The sequence below is a fragment of the Gadus morhua genome, chromosome 11 (genome assembly GCF_902167405.1).
Source record: "Gadus morhua chromosome 11, gadMor3.0, whole genome shotgun sequence".
Classification (NCBI taxonomy): Eukaryota; Metazoa; Chordata; class Actinopteri; order Gadiformes; family Gadidae; genus Gadus; species Gadus morhua.
In genome coordinates this window covers 13,788,896-13,812,897 of record NC_044058.1, presented here as the reverse complement: position 1 = coordinate 13,812,897, position 24,002 = coordinate 13,788,896, and the positions used below count along the sequence as shown (strand labels likewise).

The 24,002-nt window shown below is 42.3% G+C and overlaps 1 protein-coding gene across 4 annotated transcripts in view; it reads right to left on the bottom strand.

The window, feature by feature from the left end:
* The window catches only part of ncalda (neurocalcin delta a), a 50,453-nt gene extending 28,850 nt beyond the window's left edge, over window positions 1-21,603 (bottom strand). The window contains exons 1-2 of one of the 4 annotated variants that reach the window (XM_030369790.1): window positions 21,442-21,599; window positions 8,807-8,876 (exon numbers count right to left, since the gene is read on the bottom strand). The gene's annotated coding sequence lies outside the window, so the exon portion shown is untranslated. Of the gene's footprint in view, window positions 1-1,406; window positions 1,773-8,806; window positions 8,877-21,441 lie in introns of those variants that run through there. The other 3 variants (XM_030369794.1, XM_030369793.1, XM_030369791.1) reach the window with 3 other exon arrangements.
* Between the last annotated feature and the right edge of the window lie 2,399 nt (window positions 21,604-24,002).

The following is a 24,002-nucleotide window of genomic DNA, read 5'->3' as shown; positions in this document are numbered from 1 at the left end:
AGCTAGGGAAATATACAAAGAGGGAGAGAGAGAGAAAGAGAGAAAGAGAAAGAAGACAGAGCCAGAGAGAGATGACGGAGAGAGAAGATTGACAGACAGAGACAGAGAAACAGACAAAGATATTTGATTAATATTTCAGAACCCAAAGCATAGCCTCCACAATGCTTGGCACATATGTGGAATAGCATACTGTCTGACGCATGCAGGACGCGAGGGGGGAGGTCCAGCCCACTCCATCTTCCAAAGCCACCACCAGTAAAACACCCACACTCTCTGACCCCATGCTCCCTCCCACTCATATATGCAGTCATCACTCCATCGTCTTAGACGTCTTATCAACTGCTGTGGCTTTGCTTTGTCCAGCTACACCTCCACCACCCCTACTTAACCAACACCACCAACTCTCCAAACATAACCCACACCTCCATCCTAACATAACCCACACGACAACACCTACATTACCCCACAACACCACCCCAACATAACCCACACCTCCACCCTAACATTACCAACACCACCACCAAACCTAACCCACAACTCCACCCCACACATTACCAATGCTTTTGGCTATGTGAGTATGTGTGTGTTCGGGGCTGTGTGGATGCAGAGCTGCCCATCACTCCAACACCCACACAACACTCCCCCTTAAGCAAGCCTACACTGTCTACAGTGCCTGCTCTATCTCAAGATCTCTCTTAGCGTTCACCTACTTCACACGGTGAGGACATTTAACTTAGATGAGTCTGTGATGGACCCCTTCCACAGGTCATCATTAGGGGAAAGTTACTTGCTGTTTCTGTCATTTTAACATATGGTCGCTTTTATTCATGAATGTCACAGCATTATCATGGTCATATATATGTATATTTGCGCGACTAGTTGGATGCACTGCATCCAATTCAGCCAATAATTAACAGACCCATAATTAATGTCAAGAACTAAACGTGTGTTTTTCTTCTGTGAAAAGGGTAGCAAAAGGTAGATGAGACTGCTTGTATTAGCTTCTTGTTGTCATTGCTGTGAATCAATAAAGTCATTAGTGTTCACTTTTCCCCTGACCTTACCAGGACACACACACACACAAGTCACGGAATCTTGCACGGACCCCACTTCCCTTTGGCACAAGCCGGTGACTCTCGCAACAATGTGAAAGGAAAAGCAGCAGAAGGCGAAAGCTCACAGAGAAACGGCAGCACGAGAAACCTAACAGCTACAGCCCCAGTGCACAACAGGAAAACGAGCATATATGAGAGAGAGAGAGAGAGAGAGAGAGAGAGAGAGAGAGAGAGAGAGAGAGAGAGAGAGAGAGAGAGAGAGAGAGAGAGAGAGAGAGAGAGAGAGAGAGAGAGAGAGAGAGAGAGAGAGAGAGAGAGAGAGAGAGAGAGAGAGAGAGAGAGAGAGCTTACCTTACTTGTTGGCTCTGTCTAATAGGAGTCTCAGCAGCCCATCACCCGACACTCGCTCCCTCTAAAGTCTGAGCACCAACGTGACAAGCAACAGGCGAGCAACGGCTCAGACGCAGCAGCAACCGATGAAGGAGGAGAGAGAGAGAGAAAAGAGAAAAGAGAGCGAGAGAGAGAAAGAGAGAGAGAGAGAGAGGGAGAGAGAGAGGGAGGGAGGGAACAAGAGGGAAAACCCCAGCAGGAGATGAGATAAGAAAGGAAGCAACAGGCACTGGATTGACTGACTGGCTGAACGACTGGTTCAGGCAGAAGCGAGCAGAGACTGAGCTACTCCCGGCGACTCCCAGCCAACGAGGAGGTTTTTGCTCTCAGCTGCTGAGTAACAAACTAACCCACTCCCCCCAGCCGCCTCCCCGGCTTGACGTCAGCACAGTCACATGACCTCTCTCCGGCAACGGAGGGGAGGGTAGCGGAGACAGAGAGCCAGTGAGTGTGAGCGTGTGTGTGTGTGTGTTTGTGTGCGAGAGATAGAGAATGAACGAGGGGGAGAGAAGTAGAGACGAAAAGAGAGTGAAGCCTACGTTGCCTTGGAAACGGCCACACTGCGCCGAAATTATTTTCAATAGGTCATCTGACACACAGAGACACTCATGCGAGAGCATTTGCGTGCACGCACACAAACACATTCACTCAAACATACCCACACACACACACACACAAGCATTACTTGTTCAATACAAGCTTGAGAGCTTAGGGCTACAGACAATGAATGAATGTGAGAAAGTAAAGAAAATAACATGCACAAACAAAATGAGCAACCCGTTTCGGTTCTATTCCATGACCCTTCTCACAGAGGCTAAATTCAATATTATATAGGACCAATGTATGTCCAGTATACTGGCCTGACTAGTATCCATACCTCTATTCAAATAGCCTCAAGAAACTATGACTAGACCAAGCTTCTTCCCGGGTCTAATTAGCGGCTATAGAGCAGAGTTACACAACAGCCACACAAACAGCATGGAGCAGGCCACCGAGTGTCAAAACTCAAATTAGACTTTAAGATGACTTTGATGGTACAAGATGTTCTGTCTGAGCATTACAACTTGGGGACATCTGAGTTGATGACTCCAAACGCACAGAAGATTAGATTCAGATCTAAGAAGGAGCAGACGCTATAATCTATAATCTACACGCAGGCGAGGGACTAAAGAATCTGACACAAATGAGATCTTGATAATGTGTCCCCGCTCTCATTGCTGCCACCCAAATTACGAGAGGAACACACTGGGTGCCCCTCAAGTTGAGATGGGACAGATCTCCTCAAACCCAAAGCTAACTAACTATCTTAATGTTCACACTGTTTGACAGCCACTGATGGGTTCCCTCTCAGTTATCCAGATGCGCTTGTCTGTGTTAACACACCCACAAAGGCTGGGCAGCGCAGTTTGGCCCTATTCTACAAGCTCAGATGTTGAAAGGAAACATAACCATTCTTCCTGCCCAACAGCATACAAGAAGACTCAACAGGGAGGGGGTGGGGGTTCATGGAGGAAGGGAACCATTTTGTTTTGTGCAGAGGGGGCCGGGGTGGGGGCTCCAGTGTTCCATCCCCCGCTAACTGAAGCTGGAAGTATGTCCAACTTCAAACTCAACACGGCCATTTGAATATCGTGGGCTGGCCCCCGATAAATGGTGGGGCCGGAGGGGGGCTGAACACCACAGGGTGGGGTAGGGTGGAGCCCAGAGAAGAAGAGAAGTAGAAGAATAAGGCTGAGGAAAGGAAAAGGGGAGGATTCAAGTGAAAGAGGTGGTCGAGCCCCTTTCACTAGAGCTATTACGGCTGGATTGATGCAGGGAGGGGGGGGGGGGGGAAGGGCAGTTGAGGACATCATGAAATAACTACCCAAGGAAAGAGGAACAGCGAAAGAGACTAAAGAGGGTTTCAAAAATTCAAAGCCGAAAGTCTTGGAGAAGCAGGAAAACAGGTGAAAGACACACTGCCGTGGGTGAAGGAATTTAACAAGGAGCTAAAGTGTCGAAATACTGGCAGACCATGATTCCTATTGACAAGCAAAGAACACAACTCAAGGTGCAGAGATGCCAGGGACCCAGTTCAGGGCCTAGAGCTCTGTAAGAGAACAAGTTGGACAGAGTAGCTACTGCCTGCCGGATGGTTAGATGAAAAGTAAATAATTTAGTCTATGACATTAGGCTCGGAAAAACAGCTGGCTTTCATACCGCCTCGCGAGGGTTCCAGTGTATTTGGGTGTGCCTGGGTGCTCATACACATGTGTGCGGGGTGCATGTATGTGTAGGTGTGGTATACAGAGACTGGAGGGGAGGATCTGCAACAGGCACTGCGGGAAACGGCTGTTTTCTGCTGAAAACTCAGATGAGAAAACAAGGTCTGCTTTCCCAGGCAATAAAGCTGTTTAGAGTTGTCATCATTCCTTCTTGAAAAGGAAATACCTTCCATTCTGTGTGTACATTTGGTACTTGACTTGTTGCCTGCACTTCTGTTACGGGCAATATTAAGTCACATTTGAATACATCACATGGCTTAATTCGCAAAGGCTCAGCCAAGACACTACGACACATCAAAACATTCCAGGATTTGGTTTAGATTTGTAAAGTTCCGTCTAGACACAGAACTAATCATATCCAGCTGCATTCCTAGAGAACAGCCAGTGGATGGTTCAGCTATGAGATGTATTTCCGAATGCAGATTGTAAAGTATATTTGTGAGGTTAGAACAGGTGAAGTAGGTATTCGTATAAATAGTTTGGAGTGGAAGTTACTCAACATTTTGCCTGCAAGTACGGTGGTGAACACAGAAAACCTGTTTAATCACTAGCGACGGTAGGTTTTACAATGCTCCTTAACAGCAGCTTAATAATAAACTACAGAAAAAGTACAATATACCAGGGGAGGTATTTTGATGGATTAATGTTTAATTCTGTGCACAATTATGCAAATTATTCATGAAAAACCACACCCTAAAATATTTTTGGCGACAAACAAACTACTAGAACACAGTGTGGCACATTCAAAGAGGAATAAACAGCGGGCCACACAGTAAGGTCTTCTCTGGTCATTGTCTTTGAACTCTGTTCAACTGATTCTATCGAGGTAAAATTAATTTATCATGTAAACAACACTGTATTGAAAGAAGGCCTAATCAACACAATGAAGTGTGTGTGTGTGTGTATGTGTATGTGTATGTGTGTGTGTATGTGTGTGTGTGTGTCAGCGTAGCCCTATCTCAAAAATATTTAATGATTTAGTCGGCGAACCATTCATCATTTACGTTATTAACACTTGCTGTAAAGCCAATGGATCATGTTCTGCTGGCAACATTAACAATTCAACAGCTTTGTTTACGAATGTGTGCAGCTGTAGTCGAATACAGGATCAGACCGCAGAGCTCTGAGGTTTCCCTCACTTCAAAGAGCTTCTATGTGGGTCTGGAGTGATGTATTAGATAATAATAGATTATAGGCTTGGAGGTAATACACTTCCACAGGGACTTTCATTATCCCCTAACCATTGCAGCTACACAATCACACACACACACACACACACACACACACACACACACACACACACACACACACACACACACACACACACACACACACACACACACACACACACACACACACCATGAGGCATCGACCAGGACTTTAGTGTAGTGCACAAACAATGTGCACAGACAGACAGGTTGATGTCCTCTGCTGCTGCAATGCTTCAAATGCAGCATGTGGAACACTGTCTAGACACTGCACGATAGTCCCTCTCAGTGCGTGTGATGCAGTGCTAAACAATTAGGCAGGGGAGTGCAATGTAATGTCTGACTGCATGCACAGAATCAGCAGGAAGATGGCAGGCAGACAGAGAATTAAATTCACCACCCACACGCCGTATGGTAACCAATGTTCTGCCCAGAGGGCCCGTGAGAAGAGGAGAGAAAGAGTGAGGGTGAGAGCCAGAACTAGAGTGAGAGCCAGAGCAAGAGAGAGAGAAAGTTGCACAGTATGCAAATGGCCACATTAAATCACATCACAAGAGTGCATGGTCATTTACCCACACACGCTGTTATTGGCTCATTCACATGCTTTAGGAAACCTCAAGCCTACCATGTATGCTACAAAGAACAGAAATGTATCATGACTGATCTCTGTTCTCAGGCTCACTGCTGTAGCCATTTTTCACTAGGATATAAATTCACACACATGGTGCCATCAAATCTCCAAACGTTCATTATTGCACTCGGTTGACTCATTCGTTTCTCAAAATAGTAGACCAAGTAACGATGAAATCTCTGGCCTGCTGTGTATTGTGCTTTTGCAATTCATAAGGTAGATGAATATTGCACGAGCGGCCAAGAACGCTGATCGAATGTATCATGCAGTGGCCAAAGATCCCTTTGATTTTGTTTGTGTTTGTGTTTGTGTTTGTGTGTGTGTGTGTGTGTGTGTGTGTGAGATCGGCAACACTGCAGTCCATATGGTTGGAACAGGTGCACAGTGGAGATTCTTCCACATCAAACAACTCCCACAACAACACAACAACACTGTGGCTCCGACTGGTTTGACATGATGAGGGCTGCCACACATAATGCCAACCAGCGGGAAGATCGATTATCATTCTAGAAACAAACTATACTCCTCTGGCAGAGGCAACAGTTAGATGTGGATGACGGTTGAAAATATAAACAAGCTAAATCCTTCCAATTGCTAAAAAAGTAGCTCTATGTTTTCATTGTCGTTGTGGAAAATGGACCGAACCACGACAACGGTGAACACAGACCCATATAAAGTATGCAACGGTGAACTGTTTACGGGTTCATAGGTTCCTGTTGTCTTGCCTGAGCACCATATTTACTTAACAAATGTTTCCATGGCGGCAGTGATGTATTTTGGGATTTTTCGGAAATGAAGCCCATGAAAGGGGTTCTGTGTATTTTATTAAAGGTCTCAAGATTGTCTCGGTGGCTTTCGCGATTTCCCTCCATGATTCAGAAGTTATGAACAGATGCCAAGGCAGAAGGATGAGCCCCCCCCCCCCCTCACCCCATCACACTTCACTGTGTCTGTCTCGGTGTTCGGCAACAGGTCCAATGTGGAGCAAGGATTAGCCACGGCCAACCGTCTCAGTGTCTCCCTTATCACAAGGAGCAGATTGGGAGATGGAGCGAAAGACCCCATCGATGAGTCATGGTGGCCTGTTCCTTCTTCTAAACCAACCACACACACACACACACACACACACACACACACACACACACACACACACACACACACACACACACACACACACACACACACACACACACACACACACACACACACACACACACACACACACACACAGTGAAATATACACAAGCTCATTAATAAATTCTATTACAGACCACACACAGATCATTGCCTCTTCCTTCTTCTTCTAATACCACAGAGAAAGGCGGTAGCCATATCTCTAGTTCGGCAAAAACATGGGCACTGAACAAGTTTAATAAATAAGTAATAAGTTATTGAGAAACAAGGGAATCGGAAACCTGATAATATGGATTCATAAAAAAATAAATACACTCCTGGGTAATGAGTAGGCAATTTACATCTTGTAGGACCTTCGATGTTTCGATATCGTTGTCTATTTGCAAACTGTAACCTTAACTGAGCCAGAGTGAGACATGGTAGCTAAAGGTGATTGTGGTGGTTCATTTCCTGCAGTGTATCTGTAATTTAATAAAATCGCTGGATCAAACCAGCTGCTTAATGACTTAATCGTGATAGTAAAAGCAAAAAACTTAATGGCACTTAAAATAGAATGGAGGAGGATTTTTCCACTGCTCACTACTTGAGAAAAGGTGCCATTCCAGCTCTTTATCCCCTCAAAAAACACCCGGGGAACAGCAGACTTTACAATTGTGAATCCCTGCAGCCTGTCAGAGGAAGGGAGTATAGATGGGCCGATATATCGGCCGGTGACCTGAGTTGGACGGTTGACAGATCATTGGCTGACCGGTCAGAGAGTCTCATACATCGCATTCTGTGCCGGTCAAATTAACACTCATCCGCCGTCACTTTGCACTTATTTTTTATGGAGATATATTAAATGATGAGAAGAAAGATGTTTAAAGACCCTCTGCTGAGACATAAAATATAAATGTCCCTTTTAAATCACATCCTTATTATTATTTCGAAAAAAGGTAACAAGGCCATGAATGCATCATTGGGACAATTGCATTTTACCAAAACGACAATTATATTATTCAACAGCATAAAAAACCAATATGCAAAGGATGCATTAACAGTTTCACCTAGATTAAACTGAAGCACTCTATTATTTTGAGTCCTTATTTGTTTGTTTTCATTTTGTGTCTCCCGTCAATTACAGTTCTTAGAAAGAAAGAAAACCGGAATCTTAAGAAAGATGGAGAAACAAATGAACAGACAGAGAGCCAATAGACAAGTCCAAGGAAACATACTAAAGATCTGTTCAGAAGTATTGGTTGGCACAAGACTTATTCTAAACCCTTGTGAAGCACCAAAGCTTTAATGGAGGTGGGTTGCGGCCTTACAGCATCTAGAACACGAAGGGCTCACCAGTCCCAGAGTGCTCAGACTGACGTCTGGGAAAGACTTTTTGGTCCCAAGTTGAAAAAACACAGAAAAATTGTATAATGGTATAATCTTATCCAATATTTAACGGAATAAAATATAATACGTGTGTGTGTGTGTGTGTGTGTGTGTGTGTGTGTGTGTGTGTGTGTGTGTGTGTGTGTGTGTGTGTGTGTGTGTGTGTGTGTGTGTGTGTGTGTGTGTGTGGGCTGCCATTTGTTCCTTATTCAGACACAGGAGGTGAACTGCACATTCAGAGAAACTCCTGAAGCATCAGCCCAAGTAATGCAGTACCAAGTACTGCAGGACCATGCGTGTGTGGCTCTGTGGACTTGCTTGGTTTGGGGCTGGGAGGGTCGATGTATGTGTGTATTTGCTATGCTTATGAGACCCAGAGAGCCTGGGAAGAGTGTGCTAAGTTCAACTTTCTCCAAAGTCACAGCCAGGCTACAGAAATTCCAAGGAGTAACTCTCTCTATCTCAGTAGCACACATCCCGAGCAACTCCTACACACTCTGGCCTGTATTCGCAAAGAGGGTCAAATTGACTTTGCTGAAATGGAAAAAGTAGATGTCCCCAGGAGAGTTGAGAACTCGCAGGCTTCAGCTGAATAGGCAGTTACAACTATGTGTTGTATAAATATACAACAGTAATGCTCGATCAGACAATAAAACTATATTTTTACTGGATTAGATGAATTCCCTGTTCAGGTAAATGCAGCAATGTAATAGAAGAATTATACGCAGTATTAAAATGAATAGGATTCCGGTCACCAACCTGTAGGTTGAACTACGGCTGCTTCTTGAAAGGAGGACCAATTTCTATGCTTTCAGATCGGCAATGTGAACTGGAAAAAAGGAAAGAATAAAATGATGAAATTAAATACTTTTCATTCGTAAGTGATTTTGTCAATGCAGTGAATCATTATTGCCAAAACGATTGAAATCTATTCCAACCATGTGATTTACTTTGATTGATGTATTACTTGTAAGCCACTGTACATTTGAGCTCACATTTTCACAACTTTCAATAGTTGATCCACGATTGAATGGCAACTAAAGGGACTGCATTTAGGAAATTCTAGTGACACTTTCCATTACACGTGTGTGCCTGCAAGCAGACGCACATGCACACACGGCTCACACATCAGTGCCAAACCATCATGTGACAAGCAGCTCATCAGCAGCAGTTAGGTGGGTCAGGGCCTAGATCCAGAGTCAAGCCCCTTGACACTTAGAGGCTGAATTCACAGCTCTGCATATCCCTGTATCCATGTACCCCCTATGTTGAAATATCAATGTGATAAAGACATTACAAAATAATTAAAATGCACTGCTGAAGAACAGTTGGTGAATCCAAACCAACGGAAAATACGTTTTTGGATTTTGCCGGGTCAACTCAATCATGTGAGTGTGCTGCTTCTGAGTAACATTTTAAGGTAATGAAACTGTTAACACTGCAAATAGGGAAGAAATCACATTTGACGTACACTACACATCTACAATGGCTGCACAGGAGAACACACTTTTTGTTTCGCAAACAAATGCCTGTTGACAATAAACCAACCTGATTCCAGGACTCACACTACCTCTTCAAGCCTATCCTTGCCCGAGCCGTTAACAATGACTCACCATGTCATTAGGCTCTCTTCTGAATGCAGTGGGAATACAGGTCCCCTTACCGCCCATCCATTACAACCAATTCAGTAATGCACATTACACATTAATGTACACATTAATATCAGTAATGTCTTATTTTTCCTGTTCTAAAGACTTAGCAGCAAAGGTATCTGTTCCTGTGCCCTACCTCTGTTGCGCTCCATCACTACCCTGCTCCCTCGTGGGATCTCTACAGCCTGTTGCACCAATTTAACTTTAGGTAAAAAAGTAATTAGTTTAAAAGTAAATTCTGACAAATGCAATTCCAACCCTGAATTCAGCTGCACCAACTACGTTGGCCGATTGGCAATGGTTTCCCTAGATTGGCTTGTAGTTACTAGCATGAGACGAGGCTGTGCAGTACCGCTTGCATGTATATACAGCTTTTGCAAATCCTTGGCTTAACCATATTTAACACCCTTTTTATGGGAAGTCTCCTAGTTTCACATCCCAATATGGAGTGTAACCTTTGGCTGTATTGTAAAACACTCACAGTCACTCTAATGTTTATAAGGCTTGACCTCAGTAACTGGGGCCCAGGTATTACATTACCCTGCCCATATTATCTGTTACTGTAAGACTAGTAGTCAGTTTATCTTATAGTATGGGCTAGGGCCCGACCGATATTGATTTTTGAGTGCCGATGCTGATTATTTTCAGAGAAAAATTACGATTACGATTTAATCGGCCGATTAAAAACAAAACAAAAAAAAGCACATAAAACGTAGTTTTTGACACCTTAAATATACTTTAAACATTTTTGAAGAATATGTGAATTGAATGCAGAACCTTTGAGTGTTTTAGAATACATTTACAGTCAAAAATGAGTGTAATGTAAAATGTAAAATAAATAACTTACTCCCAATGTGCTGCGCTCGTGAGCAGTGACTAACACGTGCGTGCTGAGCAGTATGGTCTCACCGTTAGAGTCTACAGTATAACAAATTAACATGATCTGGGACCTAAAGAAAAACAGGCACAACATGCTCAAACAACGCATCTTGTGTACATTGGTGAGGTGAGTGCGCAGCTGCCTGAGCGAGCGTGCTTTCATGTTGTACGGTAAAATTCAATCTCCTCTTTTTTACTCCAGCTAAAGTTGTTAGTTAGCAAGGCGAGTAGGAGCGCAATCTGCAGGATACTAAGCGCGCTAACATTTCTAAAAAAAGAAATAAAAATCGGTTGTAATCGGTGTCTTTTTGGCAGATGTTGATTATTTTCAAAAAGGCTATAATCAGCCGATTAAATCGGCAGGCCAATGAATCGGTCGGGCCCTAGTATGGGCCACCATGTAGGGAAAGTGAGTTAGGATCTCAAATACGTTTCACTGAGCTGACCACAATTGAAAAGGGATGCAAATAGAAAGCCAGTAGAAACTCTTCCACTGGGTCTGGAAAGCAAAGATTCTAAAAGTCCACCAGGAACTATTCAACCCTAAACCTTTTCCATTGGACACTGCATTTATGCAATCAGAAATACACAAAAAGCAATATTATTATTATATAGCAGTAATATTTCCGTGATTTGCGTGAGAAAAACTGTTCCCTATAGAAGGCTAATTTAAAAGTTTCAGCTCTTGGATCAGGCCCACCATCAGATTACCAAACACAGTCCAATCATGGAGGGGAATTCATATATTCATATTCTTACTATTGGGGAATTGAAACATTTTAAGTTGGATTTTAGAGAGACATAAAACCCTTTCATCCTCAGTGTAGGGACTGCTCTTTGAGTTTTTTCAATAAACAATAAATCAAACCACAGTATCATTTTATAATCATATTGATATATTCGTTCACACAGAAGTCTCAAAAAACACATCTTATCTCACATAGAACCAGCCTCCCCAAAGCCTCTGTTAGAACTGGCCAGTGGATTCAATTAGTCCTTGAGAAGACATTTCCAAGTCACCATTGCTCCCAACAGAACTAAACCCCTACAAGAGACACTAACTCCAGCACCGACATTCACACGTGCCTCTTCAACGTGGGCCCGCCTACTGCATCCTTAACTCTGCATGCAACAGCCTTCCCCACCTCCTCGTTCTCTCCGTCCTTGTGTTTTATCTCTCCTCCTCGCGGTACACCGGCTGTCACGATTCCATGCCCACTCATCAGCACACCGCCGATGCAGACGTCACTCCGAGATGCTTTCATCCCGCCTCTCTTCAGCCGTTCGCCAGGTGACAAACTGGAGCATTATATAAAAAGCAGAGTGTAGGTGTAACAGATGCACGCACGTGTGTGCGGTCTTCTCCATTCACCTCCGGAATGTAAAAATATGATGTTATTTTTCTCTGGTATACAGAGCATTTTAATAGTAAAAAAAATGGAATTATATTGGCTTTCAAGTTGTTTTTAACATCAAACTTAATGATTTAGAGTTGGGTTGTTGCAGATATTCCGAGTGAATCGCCCTGGGTGTTTGAATTCAATAATATAACTCTGTCTTCTATAATAAACAATGCACTGCATGTCTTTGCATCTCCGTAGAATGGACTTTTAAAAGTACATTTACATGTGGTTAAGGTTAGGGATCAAGTGCATAGCTCCGGAGAACTTCAGTGTGTGTAATTTTCAACCACTTCCAAAGCACTCTTTAAAAGCCACTCAGTACATATTTGTAGCGATTGCATTTCAATGACAGTAGTTATTGTTGCCATTTAACTCGTTCCATATTGGACTGCTTTCATTGAGCCCTCGCTATTTCTGCCAACAGGCTCAATTACTTACTATGATTGGATGCTAATTGAGGATTCTATTACCGGTACCTGAATATAAGAGGCAAGGTAACGCTCTGTAACATACGTTCTCTGTGATGAACTTTCCATATAGGAAAGAGGCACCAGGCCTTGCTGCAGCCAAGCAAGCATTCCCCACACTGGGGAAGCCCTGGGCTAAATCAGGACATAGTTGTGGACTCATGTCCTGCATCGCTCGGAAAGGGTGTGAAGACGATGCCTGTCATAGCAGCTTAGTTCGTCCTCTTAGCTCCCCAACACCCCTACTGTTGCTTTACACGCCGACATCTCTGAAGGTTAAGCCCAACGCACACATGGCGTAGATTCCGCTTTGTATAGTATCACGAACCTGAAATAAAATAAAATATAATCATATCGTTGTAAAAGGAGCAAAGTATAAGGAGTGCTAACGTAGCGGGACTGTATTTTGCCACTTACTTCGTATGGGGATCAGGTTTGCTTTAACTTTGAAAATTCCAAAACATTACATAGTCTACTCTAACCCAGCTGTGTGTTTAGCCGGCTTTAGGCCCTCGGTTAGGCAGGGGCTGCTCAAAGGCTAGAGGTGAGTACCTAAACAATTTTTTCTTCCAATCACTTATGGGCCATTCAATAAATATGTTATTACCATACTGCCAGAATAGAAAAGGGCAATTCTATATGATATGGTGGTATTTATTCATGCATGTGTTCAAACTATCTTTGTATGATGATCCAGAAAAACATTGTTGACCATCTTTGTGTGAGGCGACAACTAGGGGTGTGTGTGTGTGTGTGTGTGTGTGTGTGTGTGTGTGTGTGTGTGTGTGTGTGTGTGTGTGTGTGTGTGTGTGTGTGTGTGTGTGTGTCGCGTATGTTCATGTTCTGTGTTAGTGAACACCTATGTCTGGACTGGAGATTCTGTTGGGATTGGGTGCGGACCAAACAGGCCTCACACTGTGCCCAGCAGCTGTTATACAAAATGACTCACATATCGGACATTAGCAACAGCAGCCAGCGAAAACAACTGCTGCTGATATTTACTTAATCACACTGGCGGCATTTGTTGATTGCGGACATACTCGACAAGCTTCAGTTAGGTCTTTCATACCAAGTAGCTGGTAGGCAAAACGGGACTGGGTCGGCAGAATGGCTTCTAACTGTGAGGCAGGATCGCAAATTTCTTTAGTAGTTCAAATGACTGTAGTGCACAGTGATTTGCACTATAGGGGGAATGAGCTGAAACATTCTCTTTAAACCCGCTTTACCATGGACGCCAGGAGGAATGTGTAATCAAAATTTCATTAGGCTATTCTATACTGCACACTGCACAGTACACTGATCCCCCTTTTGATGGGAAACACTGACGTTAAAAGGGCGGTTTGGCTTTATATATAGATGGTTGTGTGCCCCTCTCCGACCCCCTTTGAAGATAAAAAGGAAACAACGACAGTGGAATCTTTGTCCCAAGGGTAGATGTTCCATAATGTCTTTTGGCACCTGACCGATGTTGACAGAGGTGTCCGTGACGCCAGCAGTCACAGGGTACTTTCATAGTTCACTTCCACAGCCCATCACCCAGTGTATGCGACTTTTGGTAGAGTGGGTTATTCCTTTTTTTTCCTTTTAATAAAGAAAATCCCTTTCTGGTGCATAAGCTAATCTGTTGCTCGGCACAATTCTCTGAATCATCTTTAACTCTGAATCGACTTTGTCATGAAACGTTAAGACTTTGAGCGCCACTGCTTGAGGCAGCAGAGAACTCAACCCGATGCCTAGCCGTATGATGATGACTCTTTTTAGTATCGGACCATGAAGCTTAGCTGTCAAACACTGGCAGTTGGTCTCTCTCTGACCTTCTGGGAAAAGTGGAAAGTCATCCCAGAGAGCTAGTTCATGTGCGTGTGCGCGCGCACATGCGCGCGCACGCACGCACACACCCACACACACCCACACACACACACCCACACACACACACGCAAATGCCTACCCACACCAACATGAACTTGAGTTTAAGCATCCTACTAGGCCACAGTGAGGATGTGGGTTTTCAGGCCTACTAGCAGTGTGGCGCGCCGTGCAGTTTAGCACGCATAGCATCAATGGACTTTCTCCATCTATTTTACTTTACAATACAAATACCCTGTCTGGTAAACACAAAGTGGCAGAACACAGCATGGAATTAGTGGAGAGGCCCAGTCCTGACTGTGAAACTGCTAAATTGTGACTGCTATTTGAAGACTTGATCGTCAAGAAAAGGCTTAGAATACACCCCTGTATATCAAACAACCAACACACCAAAGGAGCTCATTTCAATAGTGTTCCTCATATGGTTGTATGCCATAAACAAGACAGGACGTTATGCTGTACATGGCCCTAAGATTGCTAAACACACTCAGCGCCCTAGCTGGAGTGCAAGGAGTTCCAACTTGATTTCTTGGACAGGTTTATAGACCGATGACAAAGCCTGGTGGCTGATTGGTCAGAAACATGTTGCCATCATGACTCATGGGTAGAAGAATAGAGTCTGACTAATCACATGGACAGGTGGATCTAGCCCGTTCACTGAGATTTGAGTTTTAAAAATGTTCAACTAGACCTTTTCAATCTGGGATTAATAAAGAACATCTCATCTTTTCTTAAAGGCAGACATCTAAAAACATTAATGGAGACAAACAAATGAAGACGGAGAAAGAAAACAAGGGAGACAGACAGACAGACAGACAGATAGATCGCTAGACAGACAGATAGATCGCTAGACAGACAGACAGACAGACAGACAGACAGACAGACAGACAGACAGACAGACAGAGAGACAGACAGTCCTCTACTCCCTTGTTCAGGGGAGGCAGCAGATCTTTTTCTGTTGGTGCTTTGTGGTTGCTAGACTTTTTCAGTGAGGGTGCTCTGAAATGTAGGGTTTCCCATTAATGTGGCAGTTGCCATATGTGTAATTTCTACTGCAACATCCTGGCCCAAGTGCACACACGCGTACACACACGGGAGCATTCACGCGAGCATACACACTTACACATACGCAGTTCCAGCGGGCCGCTCCACGACAGTTGCAATGCCCTTCTGTGTTAAACACAAGTCAGATAATCAGCTCATGGTATATTTTGATGTAAGGTTCACAAGTCAGCCCATATCAGCCCATGTTAGTCTAAATTGCTGGTTTATTTATGTATTTATTTATGGGGGGTGCCAGGGGGTTGCTATGGCTATCCTAGAGGTAGCTACTAGCTACAGGAACCCAAGCCCCTTCCTGGCGCTGCCTCTGTTCCTCATCCATTCCCGACATATGGAACGAGGCGCGTGAGAAGTAGCTGCTCATGTGGGATGAAGGGACATGCACATGGTCAGCACATGGAAAAACAGGCTGATACCTCCTGATGGAGCAAAGCCACAGATGGGTAACCTAACCCCATATGCAAAATGACAGGTGTGCTATTAGTTTACTATGACCTAGAATGCAACAGAAGCTTGCTTAACACACGTTGATAGTTATTAACTTTTGCTAAAACATTTTGTCACACTATAATCCAGATTTTTGTATTGCATGATCTCGTTTACGATAAAGACCTGGTACACACTTCTATTTTAAAATATGTCTTGCATAATCCATTCTATCAGTATAACATAAAGGCCGGCCTCAGCTCTAACCATAATATTACCCGCCTAATAAATGCAGGTTTGACACAGTCAGCTTAAACCCTATATGATAGAGTATGTCAACCTCAAAAAAAGACCAAGTCCACAACATGTTACAGGAGAAGCGCACACGTGTCGTCTAATCTTTGTCTAATCCTCCACCCATTTATACTCCTCTTGGTTCTCTGACCACCTTCAGCTCTGAGGCAATTCAACTAGGGTTAGGGCTTGTTTTCCAACAGCCGTTTTTCTAAATTCTAAAAGTGTACTTGCCTGCGTGCAAGTGTGAGTCCACAGCTCAAAAATTACACACTGAATGAATGACCGCATTGAAAACAACAAAATACAGAAGTGGGACACATTCTGTCATGCAGGTTTAAAATGAGGGAGATATCTGTTGGACTTGCTGATATAAAAACATGGGGGAAACAGAGTAGTGTGATACGTGTGCGTGCGTGTGCGTGCACTATACGAGGCTCACATGTGCCATCAATGGCTGTGTGTGAGTGGGTGGGGGGAAGCGGCGTACGTCTCCATCGGGGGAAGCATGAGGCTGACAGCTGATGATCCCGTTTGATCCAAGTCTCGGAGTTCACTCTGAGCTGAGAGGGCTGGGGTGGGGTGGTGGAAGCGGGGAACAGGGTGGTCAACCCCCAGGGGGTAACCTCGTGTGAGGTCTGTTTTTAGAATGCTGAAGGTATCGTTTGGATTGGAGCATGTTTTTTTTTAGTTCCCTAAAATAGATGATGGTAAAGTTGCAGGATAAAAACAATAGATGGTACTGCATGCTTTGCTTTATCATTCATTCATTCATTAAAGCAACTGTGGTTTGAGTTGCAAAGAGTGAGCAGAAAATAGCAGAATTCGTATTTTAATTTCTCACCGAGGACTTAACTCACTAATAGCCGATGGATGGCTATGGTATTTCTGTGAAATTACCCTCAATTAAAGCTCTTGAATATCATCTTACCTACAGCATCTTCAAAAGTAATCGAATCCTTCTAGAAATATATGACGAAAATAATAATAACGACTGAATAGTTTGAATGAAAAAGGCAGACATCAATGATAGGATGTCCATATTACCTCACACACAGCTCCAATCAGTGTGAAATCATCTACCATCAACACCTCTGCTGGTGATAGCTAACATAACATGCTAGCATACTTTTAATTTCACCGTACAGCCAGGCAGCCAATAGAGCACAGTACTCTATTCTGAAACTGAGGCCCTGTCCACACGGACGAAAAAGATCTTTGCCCTCCGTTTTCTTTTGATGCGTTTCAGGGAATATCTCCGTAAAGACGGACTCATTGCGAAAACGCATCGAGCTGTAGAAATGCTGTAGTAAATATTCAAGGCGCTTGTTCTCCACAACAAAAAGTGGAGCGCATCAAGCCTGCACGCATCCAGCCTGCGCGCTGTATACAAACATTCAGTCGAGGAGGAGATTAAACCTTTAAATCAAGCAGAAATACTTTATAAAGTAAAGTTAGTAATTAAATGTACCAAGGGTCAGTATTTAAAGCTGCAAAAATAATACAAAAAAGTCAACGCATCCCTAACGTCGCGTTTACATTTGAATCCACCCTGGGACCTGGTGTCAGAAAAGTGCGTTTTCGGGCACTGGATCCGCTGGATCCGTGGAGGGTCGGCCCAAACGCACAAGACTATGTGGTTTCACCAAAAATTGGCTCCGTGTGGACGGGGCCTAAATCAGTATTCAGTGCTGATTTAGTTTCATCATAATTACTATTAAAATATAACTAGGATACAGTGACCTCTTGCATTGCATTTGCAGTCAATAGCATTTGAATGTTTGCATTTTTGCTGAATTAAAATAGATTCAGCTGATCCATCAATTGCATTATCTTGCTTACCACAATTACTGATATTTAGCAACCATTATCAGCTGTTGCTTTGGCATATTAATAGCAACAGCATATTGAGTAACACACAGACTAGCGGAAAAGAAGGCTGTAGTCACACCACCATTATGAAGCAACTTATTGTTAAATCACAACAGACACATTCACCCTTAGCTTGCTGATTTGTTGATTTAGCTGCTGTGTGCTCAAAAAAAATTTAAGACTTTAAACTCTGTCAGGGTAACTGAAAGCCTGTCAGCCAAAGGTCAAAGAATCATTGAAGTGAAATAAGCGAAATAATGCCCAACCGAATTAGCATTCTATTTGTGTCACTGTACATACAGTTACAAAGAGCGTGCAGTTTCAAACAATTTCAGCATTTTATAACAATTATTTAAATGCTTGTGCCATTGAAAGCATGGCAATTACACTTCCATTTTACAGGTAGAAGACAATGCACTTTTATTTAAACTTGAATAATAATATTCAGGGCTTTTGAATTCCAATTACGTCATGGGTTTTGGGTTTCATACATAAACTGAAACGCAGCTGTCCCATTTTGCAGTTTAATTTCAGTCAATTACGACACGATTGTGCTGACATACAAATCCAATACATTGTGTGTTTTTTATTGAAGCCCCTACAAGAGGGTTTAAAAAAAAAAAAGCTCATGAATTTCCCATGAGCTCCATTCACTGAGCATGTAGCAGGACACCTGCAGGTTGATCGCTCTGTGGTGTTAAATAGATGCATCTCTCCGCTTAAGCTGGGGTCTCTTTGCTTTACTGTAAAGGGATTTATTTATTTATTTTTTACTGTAAAAACACACGCCTCCATTCTTTCTTGCAAGGCACACCCCAATGCGTCATCGTTACTATACACATTGTTGAGACAAAGTCCAGAAAAAAGATGAGAGTAGCAGCTTGACACGTTGAGAAGTGACTTCACTTCACAAGCCCCTTACGGTCGTCTGCACGTAGTTTTAAAGCTTAAAATCCAAAATGATGGAATTATTTGGATATGGAAATGATGGGCTGTTAAGGCCTACCTTAATTTGAACGCCACCTAGAACAGATGGGTGTAGACATTGTACTATAATCACCAATATAACACAGGACTAGAATATTGCTCTGCTCACTCACAATAAACAATTTTAGATGGCAACAATACATTTGGGAAAATGGTAGTATTACCTGTAAAGACTATATTTCATGCCTCACATAATGCTTCCTGTCAGGCTTTTTGTTTTTAGGATTCAAAAAATGTGACACATTAATGTGACACAAAAAATCGGTAGTATCAGTACAATTATATGGACGCTCATATGGAGTATGTATGACTTTACTTATATGAATAACTATGCAAATAATGATAACCATAAAGCATTAGCCACCTGGCTGCAGCAGCCTTTTAACATGGCCTACAACAGACCTTTAGAACAACATTCCTCTTTGTGTCTCTTTGCATCTGTTATCTTATGTATCTTGGTTTCTAAAGGCCAGTGATTAAGTAAGGCTGTTTCAATCCATTTGTAAACTCCTTGAGTGCCCCTCAGGATCAGTGCCCCCCTGATCTTATGGAAGGCTCTGGTGTTACAATGATTCTCTTAGCACATGGCCCAAAAAAAGCTCTGAGCCATTCCAGGACAACTTGTGCCAATGCTAAAGCTGAACCATGTTATGTGGTTCAACCAGCTGTTGAGGCTTCTGTACACTCTAGTGATGTTTGCTGCAGAATCAAGCCCAGTGCACAGAGTTCCCAAAGGACTGGAGAAAAATGGATGGATAAAGTACATTATTTGAAGTTGTAGGCTGTTGAACTGAACAAAAGTATAATAGTATAAGTCAAATCTTTGAAAAACTATTAAAACACTGACGGCTGAGTCACCGACCAAAGAAGGGCCAGAATAACGACATGGCTGCCCGTAACATACAATGATCACTCATCCCAGCAGTCAGTTCTACTCCAATGCTGAGTAGTGATTCATCAGCTGAAGACCATATTCATTTGTCTGATGACATGAGCAACACCAAAGGTTTGTGAAAGGTTAAAACGGTTCCTACTGCTGCATGCGAGGGCTATTCACAAAAATTTGACCAATGTTGAATCTCATTGTCCCTGTCAACAAAAAGATATGGATTTATAAGCCTCTTCAAAGAGAAGTCTACAATACAAGCTGAGAAGTAGAAAACAGGACACATGGAAATTCTAGGTAATGTTAGCAAGTAAGTGCAAATCCCATCATTGGATTGCTTTACTGTGAATAGTGTGAAGTAATGAAATTACCTATTTATTTAATTATAAATGCTTTCATTAAGGAAATAGAGTTTTGCCATTGTCATCGAGTGGCATGTTTCAGAAGACTCTTACCAGTAGTAAAACGATTCAAGTGTAAAAGCCTACCAGGCCTGTTGACACTGACTAGATTTGACAGGAGCATCACTTTGCCTGATGATGTGTGACCTTCTCCAGATGTTGCCTCGTCTGTCTTTGTACAAGTAACACAACAAGTAGACAAGGTGAGAAATGTTCCAAGTGTGTAGAAAATTATTTTCCCAATGAGTTGGCTCCTCCAGTCTAGCACTCAGTCTGCTGGGTAACAGGAGTGCATAAAGACTGTGTAAACAAAACGAGATTGCAAACGGCTGTTATAGTTAGCTACTATGTAGCTTATCCAATGACTAGCTCACAGGGCTGTAGTTAGCGTCTGAGAAACTTGGTTAAGGAGTTGAACTAGGCCGGTTAAGACGTTATAACAGTCAGCTATCAGGGTACTACACATCATTAATGTTGGGGCATACACCTACTGAGCTATATTATGCCGCAGTGTAAGTTGCCAACGGTATAACATTATCTATTAGTAGGCTGCGAGAGGATCCTGGATTGGAGCGTTATTTCGATCTATATCCGGTCTCAAACTTATTTTGAACTGTGTAAACCCGTTAACAGTCTTTGGAGCCAGCAGAATAACAACACTACAAGTAGAAGAAGAACAACAACAACAACAACGAAAAGGAGGGAAATATTGTGTTTTGACGAAACTTCTGAATGAGCAATATCCTAAACATGTAACGGAAACGGATATCCCTTTATAGGATTCCCTCTCGCTCGTCGCTAGTCGATGTAACTGAAAGAACCGCCACCCTCTCTTCAATAACGATAATTGGGAGCATCCCGTTCCAGGCGTGACGAGAACGCATGGGGACAAGGTTCATCACATTAATATCGTTTTTTCTAACATATGGGTACTTGGTACTTGGTGTTGATTAGGCCCAGGCTAGAGGGAACCAATGGCCGGTTCCAATTTTACTATTATTATTAACTAACTAACTCTAACTAAGTTAGACTAACCCCGTAACACATAAATACATTGCATTCAGAAGATAAATCAAATCATATGACAAAGGTCCTAACAACATATACACGCTTCTTGTCCTGACAGGTTATCCTCGATGGGAGGAACCAAGGTATTACATTCAACTCCAAATTTAATTCAAAAGTATTTGGAAACTCACACAACTACGCCAACAGCAGTGATGGGTTTTCAACCACCGGTCGCTGGCCCCTGTTCTTGTCGGGGAAGTTGAGCACATGTATCACCACCATAAGGTCTCAGTGTTTGTGGGAAGGTGGATGCTTCATTACCGGTGTACGCTGTCAAATGTAAAGTAAACATAACACTGAGGGAGGAGCGTCATGGTACAGAAGGGACCGGGGATCCGGCAAGCACGTCCTTCTCTCTGCTAAACAATTAACTGAACATTTAAAAATGGTCCAACCTTCTAAACGCAGAATCATTGCCAAGTACAACAAATAATTATTAACAATCATCATCTCGTTAGATAAAGCCGATATCAAACAAAATGGAATCTGTGATCATAGCCTATAAAGTTCATAAGAAGAGGTTCCGCGCCACCTTGTGGCAAATAATAAGAAACAGGAAAAGTGGCATCAAAAAGTGAGGTTCATTCTATGATTATTATTTCCACAAATATAGGTAGGCCTATAAGGATAATAATAGTATATATATTTATACATCTGTCTGACTATTTGTAGGTCCGTCTGTCTGTTTGGAGCTTTTTACAGTCTATGGTTGAACCGTTTTTGATGTAGTCATACACGTGATGGCCGCTAGATGACGAACATGCTCAGCCAGAGTTATAATATCAGCAACTACCGATTAAAGACTGGGCACCTGAGTACAGAATGGCTTTAACATCGTGACGTCACATCACAATAACCTCTGCCATTTGGGAAGTTGGGGAGCATTGGAATGTCATTGGTATTAATTGTGATTTGGTAATCATTTAGAAATTAATCTTGCGATTATTTGTCATTATGGGGTGACGTTGTTGTGTTTATAGCAACCACAGCTTTTCTCATTAGAAATGTGGCAAAACAAAGTTTGGTTTAGCCTAGCTTACGGTATATTTATATTTATTAAGGAACACTGTACTACAACTCTATCAAGTCATCACAAGATGGCGGAGAATTGCTAACAAGAAAGTCCATTATGAATTCTGTACATGCGCTATACACACTACCTCTCTAGCTATTTTATATTATCGAGAGTTAGTAAGCCATCTTACCACTATGCATATTCATAAAAACACTTGTGTGTGTGTGTGTGTGTGTGTGTGTGTGTGTGTGTGTGTGTGTGTGTGTGTGTGTGTGTGTGTGTGTGTGTGTGTGTGTGTGTGTGTGTAACTTTACTATGATAGAGTTTCACAAGGATGGAGTTCTTCTTCTCTATGGTTCATGGTGATTAGTGTGTCACTATATTAATATAGAATGTTATTATTCTTAATATGATCATAGTAATAAACCTAGGATGTTCAGTATCTTTGTAAACACCCCAGAATGACAGCGGATCAAAATGAAATCCCTTCAACCTACTCCATGCTTGTCATCCCATCCATAAATTTATCCACACTTTAATAAGAAGAGGGGCAATCAACCAGAAGTGATGCTTGACGTGGTCATAAATTCTGCAGGAATACTAATTGGGGTGTTAGAGGGTCAGGGAGCCAAGCCTGGGACATAAAACATACTGTCATATGCTACCCAATAGTCCTCAAATCTGTCAATTTTCCATCTCTATAGTTAATGCACCTTATGCAGACCTATATTGTAGGCTTTAGTGAACCGGTGGATACCCTTATCACATTAACAACTGGGTAAAAGTACAGATAGATAGATAGATAGATAGACAGACAGACAGACAGACAGACAGACAGACAGACAGACAGACAGACAGACAGACAGACAGACAGACAGACAGACAGACAGATAGATAGATAGATAGACACTTTATTGACTGCATACTCCAACGTATCTAATCAAACCTCCTTTGAGAGAAAATCAGCAATGGATACATTTAATGTGCTGCAGAAAATCCCCATAAGTACTGGTATTATATTATTACTACTATTATAAGTATTATAGTATTTTTTTAAATTGTATATTATATTTAGTATTATCATATTGGCAATAATATTATTGTTATTATTATTTTTATTATTATCTCATCATTATTGTATATACTAATTTGTTGTTGTTGTTCTGTATTATTATATTCTACAATATTGTAGTAGTAGTATTAGCCATAGTAGTAGTGTTCTGATGCATCTTTATTGTCCTTAATTCCAATTACCTGACCTGTTTGATATGATTAATGGAGAATCGGGTTCCAAGTTACCATTCTTTACCTTCACAAAACACACTGGATGATGCCAGAGCATTCTATTATGGGCTTGAGGACCAGGGCAGAGTGTTGCAAGGGCCAACCAACAAAAGGATGCATCCAGGGGACAAAATTACATTAATAAGGAGGACAGCCGAGCTGCTATACAGAGAGAGTCGGCCTCAGAACGAAGGATCATTGAGAGAAAGCTGTCATAGAAATAGAAAAAAAGGCAAGACACAGGGAATGTGGTGGAAAAAAATGAATAAAAGAGTGAACAAATGAAATTAAGTCAGAAGAAAATATGTTTTAAATTATTCTAGTTGTATTTTGGAACATGAAATTGCTAATTATGTCAACAATGATTCCGTAAAATTGTTATCTCCAGAAAAG